At 42.2% G+C, this 12,718-nt stretch overlaps 1 pseudogene; it reads right to left on the bottom strand.

Annotated features, from left to right (window-relative positions):
* Positions 1–11,443: 11,443 nt before the first annotated feature.
* Positions 11,444–12,435, bottom strand: LOC147631349 (uncharacterized; annotated as a pseudogene).
* Positions 12,436–12,718: the final 283 nt, after the last annotated feature.

The following is a 12,718-nucleotide window of genomic DNA, read 5'->3' as shown; positions in this document are numbered from 1 at the left end:
CTCAAATGCAATTCTAGCTCCACCACATGGTAAAGCTGGACCTCAAATGCAATTCTAGCTCCACCACATGGTAGAGCTAGACCTCAAATGCAATTCTAGCTCCACCACATGGTAGAGCTGGACCTCAAAGCATTGTAGCCCTGCGATGTGCTCTAGGTAGAATACAGCTCTACCACGTGGTAGAGCTAGATCAAATGTAATTCTAGCTCCTTGGTTCTTGTCATGTGAAGTAGGTCTCTTCTTGGAGTAATTGGTTTTGTTGATGTGTATGGAACATAGCTAGATCGATGCATTCTTGCTCTACCACATGGTAGAGCTAGACCTCAAAGCTTTCTACCTCTACGATTCTAGCTCCACCACATGGTAGAGCTAGACCTCAAAGCATTCTATCTCTACAATGTGGTTTAGGTAGAATACAACTCTACCACAGTTACATTTCGATTACATTCATTGAAGTCTAGCTCTACCACATGGTAGAGCTAGAAGAATGCAATCTAGCTCCACCACATGATGGTGGAGCTAGACCTCAAAGCATTCTAGCTCTACGATGTGGTCTAGGTAGAGAGCTAGATCAAATGCAATTCTGGCTCCGTGATTCTTGTCATGTGAAATAGGTCTCTTCTTTAAGTAGTTGGTTTTGTTGATGTGTATGAAACACAGCTAGATCGATGCATTCTTGCTCTACCACATGGTAGAGCTAGACCTCAAAGCTTTTTATCTCTACGATTCTAGCTCCACCACATGGTAGAGCTAGACCTCAAATGCAATTCTAGCTCCACCACATGGTAGAGCTAGACCTCAAAGCATTCTATCTCTACAAACTATCTCTACAATGTGGTTTAGGTAGAATACAGCTCTACCACATCTACATTCAACCTCGGTCGGTTACATTCATTGAAGTCTAGCTCTACCACACACATGGTAGAGCTGGACCTCAAAGCATTCTAGCTCTACGATGTGGTCTAGGTAGAATAGAGCTCTACCATGTGGTAGAGCTAGATCAAATGCAATTCTAGCTCCTTGGTTATTATCATGTGAAGTAGGTCTCTTCTTGGAGTAATTGGTTTTGTTGATCTGTATGGAACACAGCTAGATCGATGCATTCTTACTCTACCACATGGTAGAGCTAGACCTCAAAGCTTTCTACCTCTATGACTCTAGCTCCACCACATGGTAGAGCTAGACCTGAAATGCAATTCTAGCTCCACCACATGGTAAAGCTAGACCTCAAAGCTTTCTATCTCTACAATGTGGTTTAGGTATAATACAGCTCTACCACAGTTACATTCAATCTCAGCCGGTTATATTCATTGAAGTCTAGCTCTACCACATGGTAGAGCTAGAAGAATGCATTCTAGCTCCACCACATGGTAGAGCTAGATTTCATAGCATTCTGGTCAATACATTTATTAATCTTGCTCTGCTACCTGGTAGAGATAATATCCATTGAAAAACCAGCACTAGAATACTTTGAAGTCCAGCTAGAATGCATTTATCTAGCTCTACCATGTGGTAGAGTAAGACTAATAAATGTATTGAGAGCTCCAAGATGGAGTAATTGAGATAGAATGCTTTGAGGTCTAGCTCTACCATGTGGTGGAGCTAGAATTGCATTTGAGATCTTTCTCTAGTACCATGTGGTGGAGCTAGAATCATAGAGGTAGAAAGCTTTGAGGTCTAGCTCTACCATAATTACATTGAACCTCAGCCGGTTACATTCATTGAAGTCTAGCTTTACCACATGGTAGAGCTAGAAGAATGCATTCTAGCTCCACCACATGGTAGAGCTGGACCTCAAAGCATTCTAGCCCTACGATGTGCTCTAGGTAGAATACAGCTCTACCATATGGTAGATCTAGATCTCAAATGCAATTCTAGCTCCTTGGTTCTTATCATGTGAAGTAGGTGTCTTCTTGGAGTAATTGGTTTTGTTGATGTGTATGGAAAACAGCTAGATCAATGCATTCTTGCTCTACCACATGGTAGAGCTAGACCTCAAAGCTTTCTACCTCTACGATTCTAGCTCCACCATATGGTAGAGCTAGACCTCAAATGAAAATATAACTCCACCACATGGTAGAGCTAGACCTCAAAGCATTCTATCTCTATAATGTGGTTTAGGTAGAATACAGCTCTACCATAGTTACATTCAACCTTAGTCGGTTACATTCATTGAAGTCTAGCTCTACCACATTGTAGAGCTAGAAGAATGCATTCTAGCTCCACCACATGGTAGAGCTAGATTTCAAAGCATTCTGGTCAATACATTTACACTACTACATGATAGCCTAATACCGGCGCTTATACCAACGTTATTAAACGGGGTCTAAAAAACCCCCATCATTGGTATAAACGTCGGTATCTGCGCCGGAACCACGACGTCGATATGAGCGTCGGGGATTAATATCAGCGCTTATACCGGTGCCTATACCGACGGTATACCGGTGCCTATACCGGCGAATATACCGACGGATATACCGGTTGATATACCGACGACAATACCGTGAGATATATCGGCAGTTTTACCGACGAATATACCGGCGCGTATACCAGGGAATATATCGATGCTACAGCAGATTTTTTTAAAAGACAGAATGGTGTTGCCTGGCTGCTTGCAGTGAACAGGACTCAACAGCAGTAAACAGACAGCACCATTCTGTCTAAAATAGAGCACAAAAGACAACCGTGCTCGTTTTTTTATTTTTCAGATAAACAAGAAATTAAACATTAATAATCAAGAATATTTTGATCATATACCAATAGTTTGAAGGTCTTACATTATGGTAATGCCTCCCAATTGATGGTCTCTCCTTCTTCTTCAAGTATCTCAAATAAGGCCACAAGGCCATGTTTGTGAGCGTACTTCTCTTCTCGCCTACTTGGTGAGTGATTCATGGCCAACTCCTACATAAACGATTAACAATTACAACTTTTAGAAATCAACATTTAGCCCACATACATACATTTAGATAAACAAAATTGCTACAAATACTTACGAATTCATGGCGCATGGTTTCGTAAACCACCACTCCCAAGATGAGAAGCCCCTACTGTTTGGAGTCTTGTCCTTGCCACCTCTCTTTGTTGTTGAAACCTCTCTGGTGTCTTTGTGAGCTCCTGAGCTATGGCTTCTCACTCCCTATCATCTAGCCAAACAGGTTTCTCTTTCCCCTCTCTAAATGCATCCCTCGCCTCTGACCTACGATGCCCCATCAAAATGCGAGCTGTATATTGTATCCACTCATTAGAGACGACATTCATAGGGTTAGATGGTTGAAACTCTTGCTTTATCTTTGTATTTATGTAATTTTTCTTCTCCTTATCTTGCTGATCCCATTTAGTCATAACAGAGTTGTGAAACTGTATAGTGCATAATTGTCGAATTCGTGTCTTCATTGCCTTCCCTACACTATTCATTATAGGTTCCCCATCCCTAATTGTGTATATCTTGCTGTTGTCATGGTCATGTGTACCCCAGGGAGGAGTGGAAGGTGAACCTATGGGTGTGCTATCAACAGATGAGAGCGAAGGACGACGCTCACGTGGTGGTGGTGTCACAGCATCAGTGGTACTACCACCACACCAACCTCCCCCTGAAGACCTACTACGTGAGCGACGTCTATGTGAAGAGGTGGTAGATCCAGCTGTAAGAGGAGTGGAAGGCTGTGTGGTATGAGTTGTTGGAGCTGCTGTCGTACCTATGGATGTGAGAATTGCCGTCGTGAAGCCAGATGGTGAGGCAAATGTCCCTGCTGCTCCAGAACCCCAATAAGTCTGAGCGATGGCTCTCTGCTCTCTGGAGTCATGGATGAGAAAAAACCATATAACTGCTGGGGACTCATGCCCTGTGGTGTAGGGTTAAATGAGAAATCAGGACTATAGTCAAGCGGCGGTGAGTCATCACCCATGGCGTGTTGGAGAAAAAACCATATGACAAACTTGTGCGAAATGAAAATTACATGGTAAACAATGAAAGAACCATATGACAAAAATTAACAATGATAAACAACAATGGTAAACCATATCAATTTGCACCTGTACTAGTGATTATGACGGTAGACATTAACAATGGTAAACAATGAAAGGACCATATGACAAACATTAACTTCCCTAAACAACAATGGTAAACCATATCACTTTGCACCTTCAATGTCATAAAATCATTACAAATATGTCATAACTATTTGCATAATCATTAAGATACATCATTTTAAAAATCATTATCTATTCTATCATCCTCATTAAGATCAGTAGCCCCAAAGAGATCTATGTCTATGTATCCAAATCCCTTTAATGTCTTCATAAATCCCTCCAAAAAGAACATCCATCTTGAATGGACTGTTCCAGCAACTACAACCTCATCTACAACATGAACTAGCAGATGCATCTGGATTGTTAATAAACTTGTAGGGAAAAACTTCTCTACCATGCAGACTGCCTCTATGGAGTTTAAACGCGCTGTCTCCAAAGTGTCTCTCTTTATCTCTTTTGAAGAAATCCAATGCACCAATGTGCTAATCTTATAGATAGTAGCCCTAATGTCTTTAGTGAGGCAATCTTTTATTGCTATGGGGAGCACAAATTGTAGAAACTTGTGCCAATCATGACTCTTGAGGCCACTAAGATCATCATCCTTTGTAAATGCACTTTTCAAGCAATGCATACAACCTGTAGGAGTCCGAAACTCTGAAATTGTCCTCTTCACTTGTTGTTCCTCCATCTTACTAAAAACCCATGGGGCTCTTGGAAGTAGCACCTTTCCATTGGGTCTATTACGAGCCCACAACTCTTGTATGCAACCTATCTCTTCTAAGTCGTCCCTTTGGCCTTTAGTCTCCTTTTTTCCTGTCATGGTCTTCCACAGAATGTCAGCTACATTCTTGAAAATATGCATCGGGTCAAGCAAATGGTTTATAGGGAGATCACCCCAATAGAGGAGTTGGTGAAAGATAGAGAGCCTCTTCATCCCAGGACATGCCAAGCTGCCACATTCCTCCCATTTGATCTTCCAATCGCTTGCCTTCAGTGCACTTGGAGGAGGTCTTCCTAGATTACCATCTCGCAATTCATGATTTTCTGGAAGATACCTAACATGTCCTTGGTAGACATTCTTTCGTAATGCTTTTGAGTATCTTGAATCAAGTCGAGGACCACATACAGGACATGCATTATAACCCGATATAGACAAACCTGAGCATTCTCCATAGCCAGGCCAATCATGCATTGTCCACATGAGAAGGGGTCGGTACCAAGCGATATAAAGCAAACAGGATTTCGAAGGCCTTTGTATCGCTTGGTACTGACCCCATGACCAACGTTATCACATTGGGGTCGGTACCAAGCGATATAAAGCAGATAGGATTCCGGAGGCCATTGTATCACTTAGTACTGACCAACGTCATCACATTGGGATCACTACTAAGAGATATAAAGTAGACAAGATTCTAGAGGCCTTTGAATTGCTTTGGTACACTAACCCTATGACTCACAGTGGGGTCAGTACCAAGCGATATAAAGCAGATAGGATTTCGGAGGCCTTTGAATGGCTTGGTACTCTGACCCCATGACCAATGTTATCATAGTGAGTTCGGTACCAAGCGATATAAAGCAGACAGGATCTCGGAGGCCTTGCTTTGGACTGACCCCATGACTCACAATAGGGTTCACACCAAGCGATATAAAGCAAACAAGATCCCGGAAGCCTTTTTTTTGCTTGGTACTGACCCCAAGACTCACAGTGGGGTCGGTACCAAGCGATATAAAGTAGATAGGATCCGGAGGCCTTTGTTTCACTTGGTATTGACCCCATGGCTCACAGTGGGGTCGGTATCAAGCGATATAAAGTAGACAAGATCTCGAAGGCCTTCATTTTGCTTTGTACTGACCCCATGACTCCACAGTGGGGTCGTCACCAAGCAATATAAAGTATCTACAGGATCCTCGAGGGCTTTGGTTCACTTGGTAATGACCCCATGACTCACAGTGGGGTTGGTAACAAGAGACATAAAGCAGATAGGATCTCGGAGGCCTTTGTTTTGTTTTGTATTGACTCCATGACTCACAGTGGGATTGGCACCAAGCGATATAAACCACACAGGATCCCGGAGGCCTTTGTTTTGCTTGTACTGACTCCATGACTCACAGTGGGGTCGGCATCAAGCAATATAAAGTAGACAAGATCTCGGAGGCTTTTGTTTCATTTGGTATTGACCCCATGACTCACAATGGGGTCGGTACCAAGCGATATAAAGTAGATAGGATCCCAGAGGCCTTTGTTTTGCTTGGTACTGACCCCATGACTGACAGGAGTTGGTACCAAGCGATATACAATCCGACACCATGACCAACGTTATCACATTGGGGTCAATACGAAGCGATATAAAGTAGACAGGATTTCGGAGGCCTTTATTTCTCTTGGTACTAACCCCATGACTCACAGTGGGGTCGGCACCAAGCGATATCGAGCAGACAGGATCCTAGAGGCCTTTTTTTCATTTGGGATTGACCCCATGACTCACACAGGGGTCGGGACCAAGCGATATAAAGCAGACACGATCCCGGAGGCCTTTGTTTTGCTTGGTGCTGACCCCATGACTCACAATGGGATCGGGACCAAGCAATATAAAGTAGACAGGATCTCGGAGGCCTTTGTTTCACTTGGTATTGACCCCATGACTCACAGTGGGGTCGGTACGAAGCGATATAAAGCAGACAGGATTCCGGAGGCCTTTGTATCACTTGGTATTGACCCCATGACCAACGTTATCACAGTGGGGTTGGTACCAAGCGATATGAAACAAACAGGAGTCCAAGAGTCTAGAGGTACCAATATCGCTTGGTACTAGACCCGTGGGGCAACGTGAGCCAAGGGGGTCAATATTAAGCGATATGGGACAAGAAGGATCCCGATGAAACCCTGAGCGCTTTGTACAGACACGATTATCAACATTCACAAAATAGATAGCAAAACGTTAATAGAGGGTCTGAAAGAACTCTGAAATACCTATAATGGATGTAGAGGCGGATGGCGTTTGGCTCAGTTTGGGGGGCGTTGAGGAGGCTAATGCAGTTGGAGACTTGGAGAGGATGATGGATGTAGCAGCGATGGCGTTTGGCTCTTGCTATTTTGTCAGAGACTCAGAGGTGAAAAAAATGAACACATGCAAGAAAGTTTATGAGTGAGCACATAGTACATATTCACGCGTTGTTAATGTGTCTGACCTTTTAAATGTCCACACGAGTGGTATGTTTCGATAATGTCCCAAAACTCCTCGTGTGGTACTAGTTTTTTAAGTCCCAAATCTCCCTTGGGAGCAGTGTTCGGGGAGGACATTTTTGAGAAACGTATCCAATCAAGCAATTTGGGACATACATTTTAAGAAATTTACACAATTTCATAAATTTTCTTTCCATGCTAAAATCCTTCTAGGTTTAAGTCTAATAGGAAATCGTAAAATCTAACTGCCTCTCTGATAAGCTAAGATACGCATTTGCATTAAATTACCTACGTTGTTGTCCCTCTGCATCGCCAACGCCATCGCCATCCCTCTGCATTGCCAATGCAATCGCCAAAGCTTTCAATATTTTCTGTACGTATGCCCATCTCTTCCTCCCTCTCCCTTCGTCCCACCATGGAAACTAAGGTTTCAATTGAAATCAAATTTTCTAGAGTAGTAGTGGGTTGCAAATGTGTAAACATGAAGGCCAAGTAAGTTTATAGGCCTTCAAGTCAAAGCTTAGGGCAGACCTTAAATTTTCTGGCCTCGAAGACAGACTATTTCAGCTTACAAAATAAACTAAAATGCAAAATATGCTGCTTGTATGTTTTTTATTTAATATATATAAAGGCTTCATCTTTAAAAAAAAACTTATCGACCCCTTTAAGTTCCTTTAAATTTAGGGGTTAGTACCAACAAGTGGTGATGGGCTTGTGAATTTTGCATGAGCCCTCTACCGCTTGGTACTAACCCCTCTTTTTTTGGTGCTAGTACCAAGCGATAGGGGGCTTGCATGTGTATATCCAAATCTCCTTATCTCCAAGCACTGACCCCATGTATAATAAGCATGCATGTTCTAATTGATTGGAATGTTTTTTTAGGCATGTCTTCGAAAGAGTTGGACATTATCTACAAATCGGATGACGAGACAAAAGAGTCTTGTGCAGAAAAGCTATTTATGTTCTTGTACAATGCAAAAGCCCACGAGCGTTTGCATGAGTTATGTTCAATGGTCAATAAGGAACTTTATCTTGAGAACGTCCTTAATACTTGTAGGACTGTTCTCGGTGACCGTGAGCAGAAGTATGAAGACATTGTTTCTGCTAATATCATTATGTCCGATGGTTCACGAATGAAATGTCCATCCATCTGATTTTGCAATAGACAAAGTCATGAAGAGGAGGCTTAGCCATTGTCTTGAAAATATTCCCAGCTCTGCAGCAGTAGAGTAGAGTAGAGGAGAAATGCCCAATACACTCAAAGAAGTGTCGCTTGCTCCATTTTAGTTATTGTTTTCTTTGTTTTTTACATCTTCTTTACTGAGAGGACTCAGAGCCCGAGGGACAGTGACTTTGGCAAGCACTCAAGTGCCAATCAAGGATGATGGGATTGAGGAAGAGGTGGCTATAGACCCAGCAGAGGAGAAGGCAGAAGCCGAAAAGGAAACCTTGGAGGCTAATGCATCCCTTATCCCCTTCTTTGATGTAGCACCTTCTGATGAGAATGAACAGGGGAAGTTGTCACTACCTTCCTTGCCCAGCTTTACTATTGCAGCCCAAGCTGATTATGTATTATTAACAAACATTATGCAACATTTCAATATTTGTGAAGACTATTACTTGGCTGCCTTAGCAAATTTTAGTGAAGCAAACATGGGTTGGATAGAGGAAGGAGTTGACAATTATCTACTAGCTAATTCTACAGTCCAGGGACTCCAAGTACGTGCCTCACAGGAGATATTAAAGAAGATGTTTGTTAGGGCATTAAAAATATGTACTTTCGGGGATGCTAAGAGGTGTGTATGTGTGTGGCACGAAGGGGTGCAATGCTTCTTTATATTGATGTAACTTCTCAATAGTGAATGAGTGAATCGGTTATTTCTCTTCTTGTAATTTGCTATTTTGTGAGTCTCTCGTGTATGTTATTCTCCCTGTTGGGGATCTGGCCCCAGCACATGGCGACCACGATCATGCGAATCTCCTTCCTTTGGTGATTAGGAGAGAACAGTGAAGTGAAGCTACCTTGTGGGGGGGACCGCAAGCAACAGCACTTAGCAACTACGATTACAATGGAAGGGTGAGGAAGTCTCAGACAAGCGGTTGATTTTCGTGATGCAGGCAGATCTCCATTTGACGGTGTAGTTTCTGGTCTCGACCATGCATGGGATGGAGAACAACTCGTCCATGCGGCTAGCGCAAGATTGACAGGCGTTCTAGCAAAGAGCTTGAGAAGGAGTCCAATTTTTGACGAATGGTGATCGCTGGAGCATCTGGTAGTGCGGAGAATCCAGATTCCAAGTCTCGACGAGGAATCGATGCAGATCCAGATTCTGACAAATCCAACGTCCAACGATAGGCTGATGTCATCCACTGTGGCTGACGTCATTTGGACTGCAGCGCATGCACCAATCCTGACAATCCAGATCTACATCCGGCATAAACAAGGTGGTGACCATGCGGTTGAGATCCGGATTCTCACGTCATCCCCCGGCACGCTGTGAGACAACGGGCAATCCAACACCACAATCCGGGTGGATGAAGGCTGGGGTGTTGCAAGCAAAAAGGTGGTGGGTCGGGTCATGTAGATCTTATCTACTACAATGCAGCGTTGAGCGAGCCCGTTGAGTAGACATTAGAGCGGGTACCACTATAAGGTGATCAATGCCTATACCAATCGGGAGCAGACTGCAGTGCGGACGTCTCAACGTGCGATCGTGATTGATTCAGATCCGGACTCCCGAATCAAGCCCAAAATTATTACAGAGAGCTGTTCGTCATTATCACTTTAATATGATGCGGGTGATGATTGCAAGTCTGCTAATCGGAGTGCATACTAGTTTTTCTTCTCTATTCAAACTAATATGGATGCGGTCATTTTTGGCATTGATCTTGTTCGGCGGTGAACCTGGAAGTGCCATGATGCATACATAGTTTTCCGAATTTGGGTGCGGCTTCCAGCAATTAACAACAATGCTAAGTTCTTCTTGAAGTGTACTAAGAAGCTCTGGTGCCCGAGAGATGGAGACAGATGTGGTAATAGGGACATACCGGTAAAAGATCGGATGTTGCGCCTAGATCCGACCTCTGATTCATGGAGGGGCACTTTGCAGCTTGTTGCGCTGATGCGGCAAAGAAGAACATGATGGGTTATGTATCGGTTTGCTAGAGCTTCATCAAGTGCTTCATACCTTACCCTACCTATTCATGCACTTGAGGTCCTCTGCCTCGGCTATGCTTAAAATGAGATGTACATTTTTGTAAAAGCACACTCGCACATAAGGCACTTGACTTCTTGAACACTGTGGGTTCGCACAATCCACCGTGCGTGCCAAGTGTTAGGGCATTAAAAAATATGTACTTCGGGGATGCCAAGAGGTGTGTGTGTGGCACAAAGGGGTGCAATGCTTCTTTATATTGATGTAACTTCTCAATAGTGAATCAGTGCATGCATCAGTTATATCTCTTCTTGTAATTTGTTGTTTTGAGAGTCTCTCGTGTATGTTATTCTCCCTGTTGGGGCTTTGGCCCCAACAATGTTCAATGAAGCTAGGACATATGAAACCCAATTGCATTCTGCGAGGAGGAGAGGTTGCAGCAATTGCCGACTGTCTTGGTTTGGCAGATATGGGCAAATGTTTGGCACCTATTATGCATGAAGACAGTAAGTCCACGATCCCTTTTTGGATAAGATCCATGCTTGAGGGTGATGAAAATAAATAGGTAATAGAGCCGAAGATTTTTCAAACTATAAGAATTCAATTTATGTGGACTTTGTCAATTGTGTCAATTAAACATATAACATTGGTACTAGGTTTTTGTATATGATGATGATTTCCTGAATAGAGCAGGAATCTCAACATCATCCGGAGCTTCCACTTGGCAAAGTCAATAGGTCATCGAAAGTATGTTGCTCTCGTTCAATATATAAGACATTTCAATCATCAAAAGGTACGTGCAATTTACGACACTTGCTTAAAATTGACAACAATAAGTAGTGGCATGAGTCATGATGATTACAATTTTAATACGCAGATCATTATATTTCACAAGGAGTTCTTAAAAGACAATGCAAAATTCCCTTTATTTGCATTCAAAGTACTATCCAGGTTTTGTGGTGGTGGACACAAAGTGCCTTTAAATGCTGAGAAGGTTGTGCTTGTTGAGAAACAGTTTTGCACTACGGGTGTTTGGTCAGGGGTATGGCTGCCAGGCACTAAGATGCTCCTACTACCTGTCATATACAGCGCATGCTATTGTAGCGGAAATTATAAACCCAGATACATTGCATCCATATGGAAAAAAGAATACAAAGATCTTGCCAAGTGAAATCCACACATCTGCCTTTTGATTTTGGATTGAATCTTCATTTCCAATGTCCTTGACTGCATTATGTAGATCTTTCCATCGATTAAACATCTTTTGCTTGTTTTTCATCACGATAGTCTTTGAGGTAGTATGACAAAAATATTTTAGCTTTCACACCACCTATTGATGGTTTTCTTGGTACTTTGTTGCCCCCTTGTGACCGCTTGTCGTCCTCCTTAATTTTAACATGCCCCCCATGCAAGACAATGTTTGATAGCACTTTTTTTATTACTTTGATTGCTTTTAGAGGTTCGTTTTTAGGCTTTAATGTCCATGCAAAGCATATGTACAAATACACCAGCTTCTCTACAATTCTACATAGTGCATGCAATGTGCATATGTGCACTCTGGATAGAGGAATATCAAGCACTGCTTTGAAATCTTTATCTTTTAAATGCCTATCAAGAGCTTTGTTTCATAGTACACAATCTAAAGTCTTTGCACTTGACATGCAATATAAACATGGACTCTTTACATTTGCACCTTTTCGTATGTTATACATGCATTTTAGAGTCTTCAAATCACTTGCCATGTGCCATTCCTCTTTATAGTCGCCAAACCCAGGCACATGAAGGGTCCTTCCATTTCTTTGCTCACTCACTGATGGAATTGTAGTTTGATGAAAAACCCAATGCAAAATTTCAAAGTCTTCTTTATCCACCTGTGTCATTAGGAAAAGAAGCTCATGTTTAATACAAGTTTCGTGTTTTAATTATTTCAATGTAATACACAGTCATATTCAATGATAAAGAAGATACCTCAAAAGATCCAAATGGCAATATCTTATTCTCCGATTGAACACTGAAATATCTTGTATCATCTTTTGTAATAGATGTGTCTAAGGCCTTGTTCATTAGAGTGATAGTAACCCTCTTCATTTTTCTATTCTTTAAAATCTCACACTCATCCAGTTTCAAAATAAATTTTAGAACTCCTTCACATTCTTCTTGACTAATCTCAAAGAACTCAACTCCATACCTAAGCAAAGCTTCAAGATCAAAGAAAATATTGTTGTGCTGGTTATTAAAGAGTACCTCTCTGTCTTTAGCAATGAATGTTGCTTCAATATGTACTGGTGAACCAAGCTTCTCAAACACCTCTGAGGTCACATGTTGGCGTGCAGACTTTACTTGCATT

This window comes from Cibotium barometz, chromosome 15 (genome assembly GCF_041138505.1).
Source record: "Cibotium barometz isolate CiBa-2024 chromosome 15, ASM4113850v1, whole genome shotgun sequence".
Taxonomy (NCBI): Eukaryota; Viridiplantae; Streptophyta; class Polypodiopsida; order Cyatheales; family Cibotiaceae; genus Cibotium; species Cibotium barometz.
Note: the sequence above shows the minus strand (reverse complement) of the source record. Positions and strands in the feature narration are given on the sequence as shown.